The sequence below is a fragment of the Lissotriton vulgaris genome, chromosome 3_1 (genome assembly GCF_964263255.1).
Source record: "Lissotriton vulgaris chromosome 3_1, aLisVul1.2, whole genome shotgun sequence".
Classification (NCBI taxonomy): Eukaryota; Metazoa; Chordata; class Amphibia; order Caudata; family Salamandridae; genus Lissotriton; species Lissotriton vulgaris.
In genome coordinates this window covers 328305728-328326384 of record NC_141689.1, presented here as the reverse complement: position 1 = coordinate 328326384, position 20657 = coordinate 328305728, and positions in this window count along the sequence as shown.

Sequence of the window (20657 nt, the reverse complement as noted above, 5' to 3'; positions counted from 1 at the left end):
TGGTTTCTCTGGCTCTACAGCAGCTCTGCCGAGCTCGTTCTCTCGCTCTACAGCTGCTCTGCTGACCTGGTTCTCTGGCTCTAGAGCAGCTCTGCTGACCTGGCTCTCTGGCAATAGAGCAGCTCTGCTGACCTGGTTCTTTGGCTCTAAAGCAGCTCTGCTGACCTGGTTCTTAGGCTCTAGAGCAGCTCTTCTGACCTGGTTCTCAGATGCTAAAGCAGCTGTGCTGACCTGGTTCTCTGGCTCTAAAGCATCTCTGCTGACCTGGTTCTCTCCCTCTAAAGCAGCTCTGCTGACCTGGTTCTCCGGCTCTAAAGCAGCTCTGCTGACCTGGTTCTTAGGCTCTAGACCTGATTCTCTCCCTCTACAGCAGCTCTGGTGACCTGGTTTCTCCGGCTCTACACGAGCCCTGCTGACCTGGTTCACTGGCTCTAGAGCAGATCTGCTGACCTTGTTCTCAGGCTCTAGACCTGGTTCTCTCCCTCTAAAGCAGCTCTGGTGACCTGGTTTCTCTGGCTCTACAAGAGTTCTGCTGACCTGGTTCGCTGGCTCTAGAGCAGCTCTGCTGACCTGGTTCTCTGCCTCTACAACAGCTCTGCTGATCTAGTTCTCTGGCTCTAAAGCACCTCTGCTGACCTGGTTCTATGGCTCTAAACCAGCTCTGCTGACCTGCTTCCCCTGCTCCAAAGCAAATCCTCTGGCCTGGTTCTCTCCCCCTCTATAGCAGCTCCGCTGACCTGATTTCTCTGGCTCTACAGCAGCTCTGCTGGCCTGGTTCTCTGCCTCTAGAGCAGCTCTGCAGACCTAGTTCTCTGGCTTTGCAGTGGCTCTGCTGACTTTGTTCTCTGACTATGAAGCAGCTCTGCTGACCTGGTTCTCTGGCTGTAGTGCAGCTCTGCTGAACTGGTTCTCTGACTCTACTAGGGATCTGCTGACCTAGTTCTCTGACTCTAGAGCAGTTCTGCTGATCTGGGTCTTAGGCTCTAGAGCAGTTCTGCTGACCTAGTTCTCTGGCTCTACTATGGCTCTGCTGTCCTTTTCTCTGGCTTTAAAGCAGTTCTGCTGAGCTGGTTCTCTGGCTCTAGAGTAGCTCTGCTGACCTTGTTCTCTGGCTCTAGAGCAGCTCTGCTGATCTGGTTCTCCGGCTCTACAACAGCTCTGCTGACCTGGTTCCTAGGCTCTATTGCAGCTATACTGACCTGGTTTTCTGGCTATAAAGGAGCTACGCTGACCTGGTTCTCAGGCTCTAGAGCAGCTCTGCTGAACTGGTTCTTGGGCTCTAAAGCAGCTCTGCTGACCTGGTTTCTCTGGCTCTACAGCAGCTCTGCTGACCTGGTGATCTGCCTCTAGAGCAGCTCTGCTGACCTGCTTCTTAGGCTCTGGAGCAGCTTTGCTGACCTGGTTTCCAAGGTTCTAAAGCAGCTCTGCTCATCTGGTTCTTAGGCTCTAGAGCAGCACTGCTGAATTGGTTTTCTGGTGCTACAACGCCTCTGCTCACCTGGGTCTCTGGCTCTACTATGGCTCTGATGGCCTGGTTCTATGACTCTAAAGCAGCTCAGCTGACCTCTTTCTCTGGCTCTAAAGCAGCTCTGCTGACCTGGTACTCTGGCTCTACAGCAGCTCTGCTGACCTGGTTCTCTGGCTCCCGTGCCGCTTTTCCGACCTGGTTCTTAGGCTATAGAGCAGCTCTGCTGACCTGGTTCTTAGGCTCTAGAGCAGCTCTGCTGACCTGGTTCTTAGGCTCTAGAGCAGCTCTGCTGACCTGGTTCTTAGGCTCTAGAGCAGCTCTTCTGACCTGGTTCTCTGGCTCTAAAGCAGCTCTGCTGACCTGGTTATCTGGCTCTAAAGCAGCTCTGCTGGCCTGGTTCTCTCCCTCTAAAGCAGCTCTGCTGACCTGGTTCTCTGCCTCTAAAGCAGCTCTGCTGACCAGGTTCTCTCCCTCTAAAGCAGCTCTGCTGACCTGGTTTATCTGGCTCTACAAGAGCTCTGCTGACCTGGTTCACTGGCTCTAGAGCAGCTCTGCTGACCTGGTTCTTAGGCTTTAGACCTGGTTCTCTCCCTCTAAAGCAGCTCTGGTGACCTGTTTTCTCTGGCTCTACAGGAGCTCTTCTCACCTGGTTCGGTGGCTCTAGAGCAGCTCTGCTGACCTGGTTCTCTGGCTCTACAACGGCTCTGCTGATCTAGTTCTCTGGCTCTAAAGCACCTCTGATGACCTGGTTCTATGGCTCTAAACCAGCTCTGCTGACCTGGTTCTCTGGCTCCAAAGCAGCTCTTCTGGCCTGGGTCTCTCCCTCTAAAGGAGCTCCACTGACCTGGTTTCTCTGGCTCTACAGTAGCTCTCCTGACCTGGTTGTCCTGCTCTAGAGCAGCTCTGATGACCTGGTTCTCTGGCTTTAAAGCAGCTCTTATGACCTGGTTCTCTGGCTCTATAGCAGCTCTGCAGAGCTGGTTCTCTGGCTTTACAGCTGCTCTGCTGACCTGGTTCTCTGGCTCTAGAGCAGCTCTGCTGACCTGGTTCTCTGGCAATAGAGCAGCTCTGCTGACCTGGTTCTTAGGCTCTATAGCAGCTCAGCTGACCTGGTTCTTAGGCTCTAGAGCAGCTCTTCTGACCTGGTTCTCAGACGCTAAAGCAGCTGTGCTGACCTGGTTCTCTGGCTATAAAGCAGCTCTGCTGACCTGGTTCTCTCCCTCTAAAGCAGCTATGCTGACCTGGTTCTCTGGCTCTAAAGCAGCTCTGCTGACCTGGTTCTCTCCCTCTAAAGCAACTCTGCTGACCTGGTTCTTAGGCTCTAGTCCTGCTTCTCTCCCTCTACAGCAGCTCTGGTGACCTGGTTTCTCTGGCTCTACACAAGCTCTGCTAACCTGGTTCACTGGCTCTAGAGCAGCCTGCTGACCTGGTTCTTAGGCTCTAGACCTGGTTCTCTCCCTCTAAAGCAGCTCTGGTGACCTGGTTTCTCTGGCTCTACAAGAGCTCTGCTGACCTGGTTCACTGGCTCTAGATCCGCTTTGCTGACCTGGTTCTCTGGCTCTACAATGGCTCTGCTGATCTAGGTCTCTGGCTCTGAAGCACCTCTGCTGACCTGGTTCTATGGCTCTAAACCAGCTCTGCTGACCTACTTCCCCGGCTCCAAAGCAACTCTTCTGGCCTGGTTCTCTCCCTCTAAAGCAGCTCCGCTGACCTGATTTCTCTGGCTCTACAGTAGATCTGCTGGCCTGGTTCTCTGCCTCTAGAGCAGCTCTGCAGATCTAGTTCTCTGGCTTTAAAGCGGCTCTGCTGACTTTGTTCTCTGGCTATAAAGCAGCTCTGCTGACCTGGTTCTCTGGCTGTAGTGCAGCTCTGCTGAACTGGTTCTCTGACTCTACAAGGGTTCTGCTGACCTAGTTCTCTGACTCTGGAGCAGTTCTGCTGATCTGGGTCTTAGGCTCTAGAGCAGTTCTGCTGACCTAGTTCTCTGGCTCTACTATGGCTCTGCTGGCCTGTTCTCTGGCTTTAAAGCAGCTCTGCTGGTTCTCTGGCTCTAGAGTAGCTCTGCTGACCTGGTACTCTGGCTCTAGAGCAGCTCTGCTGATCTGGTTCTCCGGCTCTACAACGGCTCTGCTGACCTGGTTCCTAGGCTCTATTGCAGCTATACTGACCTGGTTTTCTGGCTCTAAAGGAGCTCTGCTGACCTCGTTCTCAGGCTCTAGAGCAGCTCTGCTGAACTGGTTCTTGGGCTCTAAAGCAGCTCTGCTGACCTCATTTCTTTGTCTCTACAGCAGCTCTGCTGACCTGGTTTCTCTGGCCCTACAGCAGCTCTGCTGACCTGGTGATCTGCCTCCAAAGCAGCTCTGCTGACCTGCTTCTTAGGCTCTAGAGCAGCTTTGCTGACCTGGTTTCCATGGTTCTAAAGCAGCTCTGCTCATCTGGTTCTTAGGCTCTAGAGCAGCACTGCTGAATTGGTTTTCTGGCGCTACACCGCCTCTGCTCACCTGGTTCTCTGGCTCTACTATGGCTCTGCTGGCCTGGTTCTATGACTCTAAAGCAGCTCAGCTGACCTGTTTCTCTGGCTCTAAAGGAGCTCTGCTGACCTGGTACTCTGGCTCTACAGCAGCTCGGCTGACCTGGTTCTCTGGCTCCCGTGCCGCTCTTCTGACCTGGTTCTTAGGATATAGAGCAGCTCTGCTGACCTGGTTCTTAGGCTCTAGAGCAGCTCTGCTGACCTGGTTCTTAGGCTCTAGAGCATCTCTGCTGACCTGGTTCTTAGGCTCTAGAGCAGCTCTTCTGACCTGGTTCTCTGGCTCTAAAGCAGATCTGCTGACCTGGTTATCTGGCTCTAAAGCAGCTCTGCTGACCTGGTTTCTCTGGCTCTACAAGAGCTCTGCTGACCTGGTTCGCTGGCTCTAGAGCAGCTCTGCTGACCTGGTTCGCTGGCTCTAGACCTGGTTCTCTCCCTCTAAAGCAGCTCTGGTGACCTGTTTTCTCTAGCTCTACAAGAGCTCTGCTCACCTGGTTCGCTGGCTCAAGAGCAGCTCTGCTGACCTGGTTCTCTGGCTCTAAAGCACCTCTGATGACCTGGTTCTATGGCTCTAAACCAGCTTTGCTGACCTGGTTCTCCGGCTCCAGAGCAGCTCTTCTGGCCTGGGTCTCTCCCTCTAAAGCAACTCCGCTGACCTGGTTTCTCTGGCTCTACAGTAGCTCTGCTGACCTGGTTCTCTGCCTCTGGAGCAGCTCTGCAGATCTAGTTCTCTGGCTTTAAAGCGGCTCTGCTGACTTGGTTCTCTGGCTATAAAGCAGCTCTGCTGACCTGGTTCTCTGGCTCTAGTGCAGCTCTGCTGAACTGGTTCTCTGGCTCTAAAGCAGCTCTGCTTACCAGGTTCTCTCCCTCTAAAGCAGCTCTGCTGACCTGGTTTCTCTGGCTCTACAAGAGCTCTGCTGACCTGGTTCGCTGGCTCTGGATTAGCTCTGCTGACCTGGTTCTTAGGCTCTAGACCTGGTTCTCTCCCTCTAAAGCAGCTCTGGTGACCTGTTTTCTCTAGCTCTACAAGAGCTCTGCTCACCTGGTTCGCTGGCTCTAGAGCAGCTCTGCTGACCTGGTTCTCTGGCTCTACAACGGCTCTGCTGATCTTGTTCTCTGGCTCCAAAGCACCTCTGATGACCTGGGTCTATGGCTCTAAACCAGCTCTGCTGACCTGGTTCTCCGGCTCCAAAGCAGCTCTTCTGGCCTGGGTCTCTCCCTCTAAAGCAGCTCCGCTGACCTGGTTTCTCTGGCTCTACAGTAGCTCAGCTGACCTTGTTCTCTGCCTCTGGAGCAGCTCCGCAGACCTAGTTCTCTGGCTTTAAAGCGGCTCTGCTGACTTGGTTCTCTCCCTCTAAAGCAGCTCTGCTGACCTGGTTCTCCGGCTCTAAAGCAGCTCTGCTGACCTGGTTCTCTGGCTCTAAAGCAGCTCTGCTGACCTGGTTCTCTCCCTCTAAAGCAGCTCTGCTGACCTGTTTCTCCGGCTCTAAAGCAGCTCTGCTGACCTGGTTCTCTCCCTCTAAAGCAACTCTGCTGACCTGGTTCTTAGGCTCTAGTCCTGCTTCTCTCCCTCTACAGCAGCTCTGGTGACCTGGTTTCTCTGGCTCTACACAAGCTCTGCTGACCTGGTTCACTGGCTCTAGAGCAGCCTGCTGACCTGGTTCTTAGGCTCTAGACCTGGTTCTCTCCCTCTAAAGCAGCTCTGGTGACCTGGTTTCTCTGGCTCTACAAGAGCTCTGCTGACCTGGTTCGCTGGCTCTAGATCCGCTTTGCTGACCTGGTTCTCTGGCTCTACAATGGCTCTGCTGATCTAGGTCTCTGGCTCTGAAGCACCTCTGCTGACCTGGTTCTATGGCTCTAAACCAGCTCTGCTGACCTACTTCCCCGGCTCCAAAGCAACTCTTCTGGCCTGGTTCTCTCCCTCTAAAGCAGCTCCGCTGACCTGATTTCTCTGGCTCTACAGTAGATCTGCTGGCCTGGTTCTCTGCCTCTAGAGCAGCTCTGCAGATCTAGTTCTCTGGCTTTAAAGCGGCTCTGCTGACTTTGTTCTCTGGCTATAAAGCAGCTCTGCTGACCTGGTTCTCTGGCTGTAGTGCAGCTCTGCTGAACTGGTTCTCTGACTCTACAAGGGTTCTGCTGACCTAGTTCTCTGACTCTGGAGCAGTTCTGCTGATCTGGGTCTTAGGCTCTAGAGCAGTTCTGCTGACCTAGTTCTCTGGCTCTACTATGGCTCTGCTGGCCTGTTCTCTGGCTTTAAAGCAGCTCTGCTGGTTCTCGGGCTCTAGAGTAGCTCTGCTGACCTGGTACTCTGGCTCTAGAGCAGCTCTGCTGATCTGGTTCTCCGGCTCTACAACGGCTCTGCTGACCTGGTTCCTAGGCTCTATTGCAGCTATACTGACCTGGTTTTCTGGCTCTAAAGGAGCTCTGCTGACCTGGTTCTCAGGCTCTAGAGCAGCTCTGCTGAACTGGTTCTTGGGCTCTAAAGCAGCTCTGCTGACCTCATTTCTTTGTCTCTACAGCAGCTCTGCTGACCTGGTTTCTCTGGCCCTACAGCAGCTCTGCTGACCTGGTGATCTGCCTCCAAAGCAGCTCTGCTGACCTGCTTCTTAGGCTCTAGAGCAGCTTTGCTGACCTGGTTTCCATGGTTCTAAAGCAGCTCTGCTCATCTGGTTCTTAGGCTCTAGAGCAGCACTGCTGAATTGGTTTTCTGGCGCTACAACGCCTCTGCTCACCTGGTTCTCTGGCTCTACTATGGCTCTGCTGGCCTGGTTCTATGACTCTAAAGCAGCTCAGCTGACCTGTTTCTCTGGCTCTAAAGGAGCTCTGCTGACCTGGTACTCTGGCTCTACAGCAGCTCGGCTGACCTGGTTCTCTGGCTCCCGTGCCGCTCTTCTGACCTGGTTCTTAGGATATAGAGCAGCTCTGCTGACCTGGTTCTTAGGCTCTAGAGCAGCTCTGCTGACCTGGTTCTTAGGCTCTAGAGCAGCTCTGCTGACCTGGTTCTTAGGCTCTAGAGCAGCTCTTCTGACCTGGTTCTCTGGCTCTAAAGCAGATCTGCTGACCTGGTTATCTGGCTCTAAAGCAGCTCTGCTGACCTGGTTCTCTCCCTCTAAAGCAGCTCTGCTGACCTGGTTCTCTGGCTCTATAGCAGCTCTGCTGACCAGGTTCTCTCCCTCTAAAGCAGCTCTGCTGACCTGGTTTCTCTGGCTCTACAAGAGCTCTGCTGACCTGGTTCGCTGGCTCTAGAGCAGCTCTGCTGACCTGGTTCGCTGGCTCTAGACCTGGTTCTCTCCCTCTAAAGCAGCTCTGGTGACCTGTTTTCTCTAGCTCTACAAGAGCTCTGCTCACCTGGTTCGCTGGCTCAAGAGCAGCTCTGCTGACCTGGTTCTCTGGCTCTACAACGGCTCTGCTGATCTAGTTCTCTGGCTCTAAAGCACCTCTGATGACCTGGTTCTATGGCTCTAAACCAGCTTTGCTGACCTGGTTCTCCGGCTCCAGAGCAGCTCTTCTGGCCTGGGTCTCTCCCTCTAAAGCAACTCCGCTGACCTGGTTTCTCTGGCTCTACAGTAGCTCTGCTGACCCGGTTCTCTGCCCCTGGAGCAGCTCTGCAGATCTAGTTCTCTGGCTTTAAAGCGGCTCTGCTGACTTGGTTCTCTGGCTATAAAGCAGCTCTGTTGACCTGGTTCTCTGGCTCTAGTGCAGCTCTGCTGAACTGGTTCTCTGGCTCTAAAGCAGCTCTGCTGACCAGGTTCTCTCCCTCTAAAGCAGCTCTGCTGACCTGGTTTCTCTGGCTCTACAAGAGCTCTGCTGACCTGGTTCGCTGGCTCTAGAGCAGCTCTGCTGACCTGGTTCTTAGGCTCTAGACCTGGTTCTCTCACTCTAAAGCAGCTCTGGTGACCTGTTTTCTCTAGCTCTACAAGAGCTCTGCTCACCTGGTTCGCTGGCTCTAGAGCAGCTCTGCTGACCTGGTTCTCTGGCTTTAAAGCGGCTCTGCTGACTTGGTTCTCTGGCTATAAAGCAGCTCTGCTGACCTGGATCTCTGGCTCTAGTGCAGCTCTGCTGAACTGGTTCTCTGGCTCTACTATGTCTCTGCTTACCTAGTTCTCTGACTCTAGAGCAGCTCTGCTGACCTGGGTCTTAGAGCAGCTCTGCTGACCTAGTTCTCTGGCTCTGCTGACCTAGTTCTCTGGCTCTACTATGGCTCTGCTGGCCTGGTTCTCTGGCTCTAAAGCAGCTCTGCTGCCCTGGTTCTATGACTCTACAGCAGCTCAGTTGACCTGGTTTTCCGGCTCCAGAGCCGCTCTGCTGACCTGGTTTTTAGGCTCTAGAGCAGCTCTTCTGATCTAGTTCTCTGGCTCTAAAGCAGCTCTGCTGACCTGGTTCTCCCCCTCAAAAGCAGCTCTGCTGACCTGGTTTCTCTGGCTCTACAGAAGCTCTGCTGACCTGGTTCTCTGGCTCTAGAGCAGCTCTGCTGACCTGGTTCGTAGGCTCTAGAGCAGCTCTGCTGACCTGGTTCTCCTGCTCTACAACGGTTCAGCTGACCTGGTTCTCTGGCTCTAAAGCAGCTCTGCTGACCTGCTTCTATTTCTCTAAAGCAGCTCTCCTGACCTGGTTCTCTTGCTCTAGAGCAGCTCTGAAGACCTGGTTCTCTGGCTTTAAAGCAGCTCTTATGACCTGGTTTCCTGGCTCTAAAGCAGCTCTGCTGACCTGGTTCTCTCCCTTTAAAGCAGCTCTGCTGACCACCTGGTTTCTCTGGCTCTAGAGCAGCTCTGCTGAGCTGGTTCTCTGGCTCTAGAGTAGCTCTGCTGACCTGGTTCTTAGGTTCTAGAGCAGCTTGCTGATCTGGTTCTCTGGCTCTAAAGCAGCTATGCTGACCTGGTTCTATTGCTTTAAAACAGCTCTGCTGACCTGGTTGTCTTGCTCTAGAGCAGATTTGCTGACCTGGTTCTCTGGCTCTAAAGCAGCTCTGCTGACCTGGTTTTCTCCCTCTAAAGCAGCTCTGCTGACCTGGTTTCTCTGCGCTCTACAGAAGCTCTGCTGACCTGGTTCTCTAGCTCTAGAGCAGCTCTGCTGACCTGGTTCTCCTGCTCTACAACGGTTAGGCTTACCTGGTTCTCTGGCTTTAAAGCAGCTCCTATGACCTGGTTCTCTGGCTCTAAAGCAGCTCTGCTGACCTGGTTCTCTCCCTCTAAAGCAGCTCTGCTGACCACCTGGTTTCTCGGGCTCTACAGCAGCTCTGCCGAGCTGGGTCTCTGGCTCTACAGCTGCTCTGCTGACCTGGTTCTCTGGCTCTAGAGCGGATCTGCTGACCTGGTTCTCTGGCAATAGAGCAGCTCTGCTGACCTGGTTCCTAGGCTCTAAAGCAGCTCTGCTGACCTGGTTCTCTCCCTCTAAAGCAGCTCTGCTGACCTGGTTCTCCGTCTCTAAAGCAGCTCTGCTGACCTGGTTCTCTCCCTCTAAAGTAGCTCTGCTGACCTGTTTTCTCTAGCTCTACAAGAGCTATGCTCACCTGGTTCGCTGGCTCAAGAGCAGCTCTGCTGACCTGGTTCTCTGGCTCTACAACGGCTCTGCTGATCTAGTTCTCTGGCTCTAAAGCACCTCTGATGACCTGGTTCTATGGCTCTAAACCAGCTTTGCTGACCTGGTTTTCCGGCTCCAGAGCAGCTCTTCTGGCCTGGGTCTCTCCCTCTAAAGCAACTCCGCTGACCTGGTTTCTTTGGCTCTACAGTAGCTCTGCTGACCTGGTTCTCTGCCTCTGGAGCAGCTCTGCAGATCTAGTTCTCTGGCTTTAAAGCGGCTCTGCTGACTTGGTTCTCTGGCTATAAAGCAGCTCTGCTGACCTGGTTCTCTGGCTCTAGTGCAGCTCTGCTGAACTGGTTCTCTGGCTCTAAAGCAGCTCTGCTGACCAGGTTCTCTCCCTCTAAAGCAGCTCTGCTGACCTGGTTTCTCTGGCTCTACAAGAGCTCTGCTGACCTGGTTCGCTGGCTCTAGAGCAGCTCTGCTGACCTGGTTCTTAGGCTCTAGACATGGTTCTCTCCCTCTAAAGCAGCTCTGGTGACCTGTTTTCTCTAGCTCTACAAGAGCTCTGCTCACCTGGTTCGCTGGCTCTAGAGCAGCTCTGCTGACCTGGTTCTCTGGCTCTACAACGGCTCTGCTGATCTTGTTCTCTGGCTTCAAAGCACCTCTGATGACCTGGGTCTATGGCTCTAAACCAGCTCTGCTGACCTGGTTCTCCGGCTCCAAAGCAGCTCTTCTGGCCTGGGTCTCTCCCTCTAAAGCAGCTCCGCTGACCTGGTTTCTCTGGCTCTACAGTAGCTCAGCTGACCTTGTTCTCTGCCTCTGGAGCAGCTCTGCAGACCTAGTTCTCTGGCTTTAAAGCGGCTCTGCTGACTTGGTTCTCTGGCTATAAAGCAGCTCTGCTGACCTGGATCTCTGGCTCTAGTGCAGCTCTGCTGAACTGGTTCTCTGGCTCTACTATGTCTCTGCTTACCTAGTTCTCTGACTCTAGAGCAGCTCTGCTGACCTGGGTCTTAGAGCAGCTCTGCTGACCTAGTTCTCTGGCTCTGCTGACCTAGTTCTCTGGCTCTACTATGGCTCTGCTGGCCTGGTTCTCTGGCTCTAAGGCAGCTCTGCTGCCCTGGTTCTATGACTCTAAAGCAGCTCAGCTGAACTCGTTCTCTGGCTCTAAAGCAGCTCTGCTGACCTGGTACTCTGGCTCTACAGCAGCTCAGTTGACCTGGTTTTCCCGCTCCAGAGCCGCTCTGCTGACCTGGTTTTTAGGCTCTAGAGCAGCTCTTCTGATCTGGTTCTCTGGCTCTAAAGCAGCTATGCTGACCTGGTTCTCCCCCTCAAAAGCAGCTCTGCTGACCTGGTTTCTCTGGCTCTACAGAAGCTCTGCTGACCTGGTTCTCTGGCTCTAGAGCAGCTCTGCTGACCTGGTTCGTAGGCTCTAGAGCAGCTCTGCTGACCTGGTTCTCCTGCTCTACAACGGTTCAGCTGACCTGGGTCTCTGGCTCTAAAGCAGCTCTGCTGACCTGCTTCTATTTCTCTAAAGCAGCTCTCCTGACCTGGTTCTCTTGCTCTAGAGCAGCTCTGAAGACCTGGTTCTCTGGCTTTAAAGCAGCTCTTATGACCTGGTTTCCTGGCTCTAAAGCAGCTCTGCTGACCTGGTTCTCTCCCTTTAAAGCAGCTCTGCTGACCACCTGGTTTCTCTGGCTCTAGAGCAGCTCTGCTGAGCTGGTTCTCTGGCTCTAGAGTAGCTCTGCTGACCTGGTTCTTAGGTTCTAGAGCAGCTTGCTGATCTGGTTCTCTGGCTCTAAAGCAGCTATGCTGACCTGGTTCTATTGCTTTAAAACAGCTCTGCTGACCTGGTTGTCTTGCTCTAGAGCAGATTTGCTGACCTGGTTCTCTGGCTCTAAAGCAGCTCTGCTGACCTGGTTCTCTCCCTCTAAAGCAGCTCTGCTGACCTGGTTTCTCTGCGCTCTACAGAAGCTCTGCTGACCTTGTTCTCTAGCTCTAGAGCAGCTCTGCTGACCTGGTTCTCCTGCTCTACAACGGTTAGGCTGACCTGGTTCTCTGGCTTTAAAGCAGCTCTTATGACCTGGTTCTCTGGCTCTAAAGCAGCTCTGCTGACCTGGTTCTCTCCCTCTAAAGCAGCTCTGCTGACCACCTGGTTTCTCGGGCTCTACAGCAGCTCTGCCGAGCTGGGTCTCTGGCTCTACAGCTGCTCTGCTGACCTGGTTCTCTGGCTCTAGAGCGGATCTGCTGACCTGGTTCTCTGGCAATAGAGCAGCTCTGCTGACCTGGTTCCTAGGCTCTAAAGCAGCTCTGCTGACCTGGTTCTCTCCCTCTAAAGCAGCTCTGCTGACCTGGTTCTCCGTCTCTAAAGCAGCTCTGCTGACCTGGTTCTCTCCCTCTAAAGTAGCTCTGATGACCTGGTTCTTAGGCTCTAGACCTGGTTCTGCTGCAGGAAAGATTTGGTATTCCAGACAGTCAATGGCTGGTTTATGGTCAAGTTACCAGGGCAATTAAGGCAGTCAGGCCACAGATTTCACATACAGCAGATTTTCCACTGATTGAGTTATTAAATAGAGGTTGTAGGAAGATTAAGATTTTATATAATTGCTTATTGGACCAAATCCCGGATGATATTGAGAAGGTTGAATCTAACTGGGCGACAAAATTAGGAGATTCTGATGTCGATCTGGATCTTGCTCTCATATTGAATAAAAAAATATTCCGGGCATCAAACCTTCGCACACAACACTATAAGACTATTTTTAATCTTTACCATACACCCGCGAAGATATTCGCCTGGGGTCTAAGCGAGAATGATAATTGTTCCAGATGTAATGAAAGTCAGGCTGACATTATACATATGTTTTCTTCCTGCAAACAGTTGGAAAATGTTAAAAAAGAAATAATGAAATGTATGGAGGGGCTGCTAGGTCAGTCCATCGACCTATCCCCTACCTTAATTTTACTGGGTACAGACTCTTAAGTTGTGTTTAAGCGAGGCTGAAAGAGATCTAATGTTTTTATCTGTTGCTGTACTTAGAATTCTAATTTCTGCGGCGTGGAAAGATACGAAGCCCCCATCCTTTCAGATGTGGCTCTCGAGATTTTTAAGAATTCATAACATAGAATCCTACCTCTATGAATATAAAGGCATGAGGCAGCGTAAGGAGGGTATTCGCCTATGGGCTCCTGTAACTAATTGAAGAATAGATAGAAATGGACAAAAATTTTGTTCGTCTCCAATCAATTGAAACTGATTTCTAACCCTATTTATCTATTTATTTTTCTCGTTCCCGCTAACAAGATGCAATTAAAAATGTATGTAAATATATCAAATATTTATCAAATTCTTATCATGTATGTAATAATTGTTGAAATTTGTCCATCTATGTACCATCTTTATCAAAAAATAAAATACATTTTAAAAAAAGGCTCTATTGCAGCTATACTGACCCGGTTTTCTGGCTCTAAAGCAGCTCTGCTGAACTGGTTCTTGGGCTCTAAAGCAGCTCTGCTGACCTCATTTCTTTGTCTCTACAGCAGCTCTGCTGACCTGGTTTCTCTGGCTCTACAGCAGCTCTGCTGACCTGGTGATCTGCCTCTAGAGCAGCTCTGCTGACCTGCTTCTTAGGCTCTAGAGCAGCTTTGCTGACCTGGTTTCCATGGTTCTAAAGCAGCTCTGCTCATATGGTTCTTAGGCTCTAGAGCAGCACTGCTGAATTGGTTTTCTGGCGCTACAAACGCCTCTGCTCACCTGGTTCTCTGGATCTACTATGGCTCTGCTGGCCTGGTTCTATGACTCTAAAGCAGCTCAGCTGACCTCTTTCTCTGGCTCTAAAGCACCTCTGCTGACCTGGTACTCTGGCTCTACAGCAGCTCTGCTGACCTGGTTCTCTGGCTCCCGTGCCGCTCTTCTGACCTGGTTCTTAGGCTATAAAGCAGCTCTGCTGACCTGGTTCTTAGGCTCTAGAGCAGCTCTGCTGACCTGGTTCTTAGGCTCCAGAGCAGCTCTGCTGACCTGGTTCTTAGGCTCTAGAGCAGCTCTTCTGATCTGGTTCTCTGGCTCTAAAGCAGCTCTGCTGACCTGGTTATCTGGCTCTAAAGCAGCTCTGCTGACCTGGTTCTCTCCCTCTAAAGCAGCTCTGCTGACCTGGTTCTCTGGCTCTAAAGCAGCTCTGCTGACCAGGTTCTCTCCCTCTAAAGCAGCTCTGCTGACCTGGTTTCTCTGGCTCTACAGAAGCTCTGCTGACCTGGTTCACTGGCTCTAGAGCAGCTCTGCTGACCTGGTTCTTAGGCTCTAGAGCAGCTCTTCTGATCTGGTTCTCTGGCTCTAAAGCAGCTCTGCTGACCTGGTTATCTGGCTCTAAAGCAGCTCTGCTGACCTGGTTCTCTCCCTCTAAAGCAGCTCTGCTGACCTGGTTCTCTGGCTCTAAAGCAGCTCTGCTGACCAGGTTCTCTCCCTCTAAAGCAGCTCTGCTGACCTGGTTTCTCTGGCTCTACAAGAGCTCTGCTGACCTGGTTCGCTGGCTCTAGAGCAGCTCTGCTGACCTGGTTCTTAGGCTCTAGATCTGGTTCTCTCCCTCTAAAGCAGCTCTGGTGACCTGTTTTCTCTAGCTCTACAAGAGCTCTGCTCACCTGGTTCGCTGGCTCAAGAGCAGCTCTGCTGACCTGGTTCTCTGGCTCTACAACGGCTCTGCTGATCTAGTTCTCTGGCTCTAAAGCACCTCTGATGACCTGGTTCTATGGCTCTAAACCAGCTCTGCTGACCTGGTTCTCCGGCTCCAAAGCAGCTCTTCTGGCCTGGGTCTCTCCCTCTAAAGCATCTCCGCTGACCTGGTTTCTCTGGCTCTACAGTAACTCTGCTGACCTGGTTCTCTGCCTCTAGAGCAGCTCTGCAGACCTAGTTCTCTGGCTATAAAGCAGCTCTGCTGACCTGGTTCTCTGGCTCTAGTGCAGCTCTGCTGAACTGGTTCTCTGGCTCTACTATGTCTCTGCTGACCTAGTTCTCTGACTCTAGAGCAGCTCTGCTGACCTGGGTCTTAGAGCAGCTCTGCTGACCTAGTTCTCTGGCTCTGCTGACCTAGTTCTCTGGCTCTACTATGGCTCTGCTGGCCTGGTTCCGTGGCTCTAAAGCAGCTCTGCTGCCCTGGTTCTATGACTCTAAAGCAGCTCAGCTGACCTCGTTCTCTGGCTCTACAGCAGCTCTGCTGACCTGCTTTCTCTGGCTCTACAGCAGCTCTGCTGACCTGCTTTCTCTGGCTCTACAGCAGCTCTGCTGACCTGGTGATCTGCCTCTAGAGCAGCTCTGCTGACCTGCTTCTTAGGCTCTAGAGCAGCTTTGCTGACCTGGTTTCCATGGTTCTAAAGCAGCTCTGCTCATCTGGTTCTTAGGCTCTAGAGCAGCACTGCTGAATTGGTTTTCTGGCGCTACAACGCCTCTGCTCACCTGGTTCTCTGGCTTTACTATGGCTCTGATAGCCTGGTTCTATGACTCTAAAGCAGCTCAGCTGACCTCTTTCCTGGCTCTAAAGCAGCTCTGCTGACCTGGTACTCTGGCTCTACAGCAGCTCGGCTGACCTGGTTCTCTGGCTCCCGTGCCGCTCTTCTGACCTGGTTCTTAGGCTATAGAGCAGCTCTGCTGACCTGGTTCTTAGGCTCTAGAGCAGCTCTGCTGACCTGGTTCTTAGGCTCTAGAGCAGCTCTGCTGACCTGGTTCTTAGGCTCTAGAGCAGCTCTTCTAACCTGGTTCTCTGGCTCTAAAGCAGCTCTGCTGACCTGGTTATCTGGCTCTAAAGCAGCTCTGCTGACCTGGTTCTCTCCCTCTAAAGCAGCTCTGCTGACCTGGTTATCTGGCTCTAAAGCAGCTCTGCTGACCAGGTTCTCTCCCTCTAAAGCAGCTCTGCTGACCTGGTTTCTCTGGCTCTACAAGAGCTCTGCTGACCTGGTTCCTAGGCTTTAGACCTGGTTCTCTCCCTCTAAAGCAGCTCAGGTGACCTGTTTTCTCTGGCTCTACAAGAGCTCTGCTCACCTGGTTCGGTGGCTCTAGAGCAGCTCTGCTGACCTGGTTCTCTGGCTCTACAACGGCTCTGCTGATCTAGTTCTCTGGCTCTAAAGCACCTCTGATGACCTGGTTCTATGGCTCTAAACCAGCTCTGCTGACCTGGTTCTCAGGCTCCAAAGCAGCTCTTATGGCCTGGGTCTCTCCCTCTAAAGCAGCTCTGCAGACCTAGTTCTCTGGCTTTAAAGCGGCTTTGCTGACTTGGTTCTCTAGCTATAAAGCAGCTCTGCTGACCTGGTTCTCTGGCTCTAGTGCAGCTCTGCTGAACTGGTTCTCTGACGCTACTATGTCTCTGCTGACCTAGTTCTCTGACTCTAGAGCAGCTCTGCTGACCTGGGTCTTAGTGCAGCTCTGCTGAACTGGTTCTCTGACTCTACTATGGCTCTGCTGGCCTTATTCTCTGGCTCTAAAGCAGCTCTGCTGCCCTGGTTCTATGACTCTAAAGCAGCTCAGCTGACCTCATTCTCTGGCTCTAAAGCAGCTCTGCTGACCTGGTTCTCTGGCTTTAAAGCGGCTCCAAAGGAGCTCTTCTGGCCTGGTTTTCTACCTATAAAGCAGCTCCGCTGTCCTGGTTCTACAGTAGCTCTGCTGACCTGGTTCTCTGCCTCTAGAGCCGCTCTGCAGACCTAATTCTCTGGCTTTAAAGCGGCTCTGCTGACTTGGTTCTCTGGCTCTAGTGCAGCTCTGCTGAACTGGTTCTCTGACTCTACTATGGCTCTGCTGACCTAGTTCTCTTACTCTAGAGCAGCTCTGCTGACCTGGGTCTTTGGCTCTAGAGCAGCTCTGCTTACCTAGTTCTCTGGCTCTACTATGGCTCTGCTGGCCTGGTTCTCTGGCTCTAAAGCAGCTCTGCTGACCTGGTTCTATGACTCTAAAGCAGCTCGGCTGACCTGGTTCTATGACTCTAAAGCAGCTCGGCTGACCTGGTTCTCTGGCTCTAAAGCCGCTCTGCTGATCTGGAACTCTGGCTCGACAGCAGCTCGACTGACCTGGTTCTCTGGCTCTAGAGCAGCTCTGCTGACCTGGTTCTTAGGCTCTAGAGCAGCTGTGCTGATCTGGTTCTCTGGCTCTAAAGCAGCTATGCTGACCTGGTTCTATGGCTTTAAAACAGCTCTGCTGACCTGGTTGTCTTGCTCTAGAGCAGCTTTGCTGACCTGGTTGTCTGGCTCTAAAGCAGCTCTGCTGACCTGGTTCTCTCCCTCTAAAGCAGCTCTGCTGGCCTGGTTGCTCTGCGCTCTACAGAAGCTCTGCTGACCTGGTTCTCTGGCTCTAGAGCAGCTCTGCTGACTTGGTTCTTAGGGTCCGGAGCAGCACTGCTGACCTGGTTCTCCTGCTCTACAACGGTTAAGCTGACCTGGTTCTCTGGCTCTAAAGCAGCTCTGCTGACAGGCTTCTATGGCTCTAAAGCAGCTCTCCTGACCTGGTTGTCCTGCTCTAGAGCAGCTCTGATGACCTGGTTCTCTGGCTTTAAAGCAGCTCTTATGACCTGGTTCTCTGGCTCTAAAGCAGCTCTGCTGACCTGGTTCTCTCCCTCTAAAGCAGCTCTGCTGACCACCTGGTTTCTCTGGCTCTACAGCAGCTCTGCCGAGCTGGTTCTCTGGCTCTACAGCTGCTCTGCTGACCTGGTTCTCTGGCTCTAGAGCAGCTCTGCTGACCTGGTTCTCTGGCAATAGAGCAGCTCTGCTGACCTGGTTCTTAGGCTCTATAGCAGCTCTGCTGACCTGGTTCTTAGGCTCTAGAGCAGCTCTGCTGACCTGGTTCTCTGGCTCTAACACAGCTCTGGTGACCTGGTTCTCTCCCTCTAAAGCAGCTCCGCTGACCTGGTTCTTAGGCTCTAGACCTGGTTCTCTCCCTCTACAGCAGCTCTGGTGACCTAGTTTCTCTGGCTCTACACAAGCTCTGCTGACCTGGTTCACTGGCTCTAGAGCAGCTCTGCTGACCTGGTTCTTAGGCTCTAGACCTGGTTCTATCCCTCTAAAGCAGCTCTGGTGACCTGGTTTCTCTGGCTCTACAAGAGCTCTGCTGACCTGGTTCTCTGGCTCTACAACGGCTCTGCTGATCTAGTTCTCTGGCTCTAAAGCACCTCTGCTGACCTGGTTCTATGGCTCTAAACCAGCTCTGCTGACCTGCTTCCCCGGCTCCAAAGCAACTCTTCTGGCCTGGTTCTCTCCCTCTAAAGGAACTCCGCTGACCAGATTTCTCTGGCTCTACAGTAGCTTTGCTGGCCTGGTTCTCTGCCTCTAGAGCAGCTCTGCAGACCTAGTTCTCTTGCTTTAAAGCGGCTCTGCTGACTTTGTTCTCTGGCTATAAAGCAGCTCTGCTGACCTGGTTCTCTGGCTCTAAAGCAGCTCTGCTGACCTGGTTATCTGGCCCTAAAGCAGCTCTGCTGACCTAGTTCTCTCCCTCTAAAGCAGCTCTGCTGACCTGGTTCTCTGGCTCTAAAGCAGCTCTGCTGACCAGGTTCTCTCCCTCTAAAGCAGCTCTGCTGACCTGGTTTCTCTGGCTCTACAAGAGCTCTGCTGACCTGGTTCGCTGGCTCTAGAGCAGCTCTGCTGACCTAGTTCTTAGGCTCTAGACCTGGTTCTCTCCCTCTAAAGCAGCTATGGTGACGTGTTTTCTCTGGCTCTACAAGAGCTCTGCTCACCTGGTTCGCTGGCTCTAGAGCAGCTCTGCTGACCTGGTTTTCTGGCTCTACAACTGCTCTGCTGATCTAGTTCTCTGGCTCTATAGCACCTCTGATGACCTGGTTCTATGGCTCTAAACCAGCTCTGCTGACCTGGTTCTCCGGCTCCAAAGCAGCTCTTCTGGCCTGGGTCTCTCCCTCTAAAGCAGCTCCGCTGACCTGGTTTCTCTGGCTCTACAGTAGCTCTGCTGACCTGGTTCTCTGCCTCTAGAGCAGGTCTGCAGACCTAGTTCTCTGGCTTTAAAGCAGCTCTGCTGACTTGGTTCTCTGGCTATAAAGCAGCTCTGCTGACCTGGTTCTCTGGCTCTAGTGCAGCTCTGCTGAACTGGTTCTCCGACTCTACTATGTCTCTGCTGACCTAGTTCTCTGACTCTAGAGCAGCTCTGCTGACCTGGGTATTAGAGCAGCTCTGCTGACCTGGGTCTTAGAGCAGCTCTGCTGACCTAGTTCTCTGGCTCTGCTGACCTAGTTCTCTGGCTCTACTATGGCTCTGCTGGCCTGGTTCTCTGGCTCTAAAGCAGCTCTGCTGCCCTGGTTCTATGACTCTAAAGCAGCTCAGCTGACCTCATTTTCTGGCTCTAAAGCAGCTCTGCTGACCTGGTACTCTGGCTCTACAGCAGCTCGGTTGACCTGGTTCTCTGGCTCCAGAGCCGCTCTGCTGACCTGGTTCTTAGGCTCTAAAGCAGCTCTGCTGACCTGGTTCTCCCCCTCAAAAGCAGCTCTGCTGACCTGGTTTCTCGGGCTCTACAGAATCTCTGCTGACCTGGTTCTCTGGCTCTAGAGCAGCTCTGCTGACCTGGTTCGTAGGCTCTAGAGCAGCTCTGCTGACCTGGTTCTCCTGCTCTACAACGGTTCAGCTGACCTGGTTCTGTGGCTCTAAAGCAGCTCTGCAGACCTGCTTCTATTTCTCTAAAGCAGCTCTCCTGACCTGGTTCTCTTGCTCTAGAGCAGCTCTGAAGACCTGGGTCTCTGGCTTTAAAGCAGCTCTTATGACCTGGTTCCCTGGTTCTAAAGCAGCTCTGCTGACCTGGTTCTCTCCCTTTAAAGCAGCTCTGCTGACCACCTGGTTTCACTGGCTCTAGAGCAGCTCTGCTGAGCTGGTTCTCTTTCTCTAGAGTAGCTCTGCTGACCTGGTTCTTAGGCTCTAGACCAGCTGTGCTGATCTGGTTCTCTGGCTCTAAAGCAGCTATGCTGACCTGGTTCTATGGCTTTAAAACAGCTCTGCTGACCTGGTTGTCTTGCTCTAGAGCAGCTTTGCTGACCTGGTTCTCTGGCTCTAAAGCAGCTCTGCTGACCTGGTTCTCTCCCTCTAAAGCAGCTCTGCTGACCTGGTTTTTCTGCGCTCTACAGAAGCTCTGCTGACCTGGTACTCTGGCTCTAGAGCAGCTCTGCTGACCTGGTTCTCCTGCTCTACAACGGTTAAGCTGACCTGGTTCTCTGGCTCTAAAGCAGCTCTGCTGACAGGCTTCTATGGCTCTAAAGCAGCTCTCCTGACCTGGTTGTCCTGCTCAAGAGCAGCTCTGATGACCTGGTTCTCTGGCTTTAAAGCAGCTCTTATGACCTGGTTCTCTGTCTCTAAAGAAGCTCTGCTGACCTGGTTCTCCCCCTCTAAAGCAGCTCTGCTGACCACCTGGTTTCTCGGGCTCCACAGCAGCTCTGCCGAGCTGGTTCTCTGGCTTTACAGCTGCTCTGCTGACCTGGTTCTCTGGCTCTAGAGCAACTCTGCTGACCTGGTTCTCTGGCAATAGAGCAGCTCTGCTGACCTGGTTCTTAGGCTCTATAGCAGCTCTGCTGACCTGGTTCTTGGGCTCTAGAGCAGCTCTTCTGACCTGGTTCTCAGACACTAAAGCAGCTGTGCTGACCTGGTTCTCTGGCTCTAAAGCAGCTCTGCTGACCTGGTTCTCTCCCTCTAAAGCATCTCTGCTGACCTGGTTCTCTCCCTCTAACGCAGCTCTGCTGACCTGGTTCTCCGGCTCTAAAGCAGCTCTACTGACCTGGTTCTCTCCCTCTAAAGCAGCTCTGCTGACCTGGTTCTTAGGCTCTAGACCTGGTTCTCTCCCTCTACAGCAGCTCTGGTGACCTGGTTTCTCTGGCTCTACACGAGCTCTGCTGACCTGGTTCACTGGCTCTAGAGCAGCTCTGCTGACCTGGTTCTTAGGCTCTAGACCTGGTTCTCTCCCTCTAAAGCAGCTCAGGTGACCTGGTTTCTCTGGCTCTACAAGAGCTCTGCTGACCTGGTTCGCTGGCTCTGGAGCAGCTCTGCTGACCTGGTTCTCTGGCTCTACAACGGCTCTGCTGATCTAGTTCTCTGGCTCTAAAGCATCTCTGCTGACCTGGTTCTATGGCTCTAAACCAGCTTTGCTGACCTGCTTCCCCGGCTCCAAAGCAACTCTTCTGGCCTGGT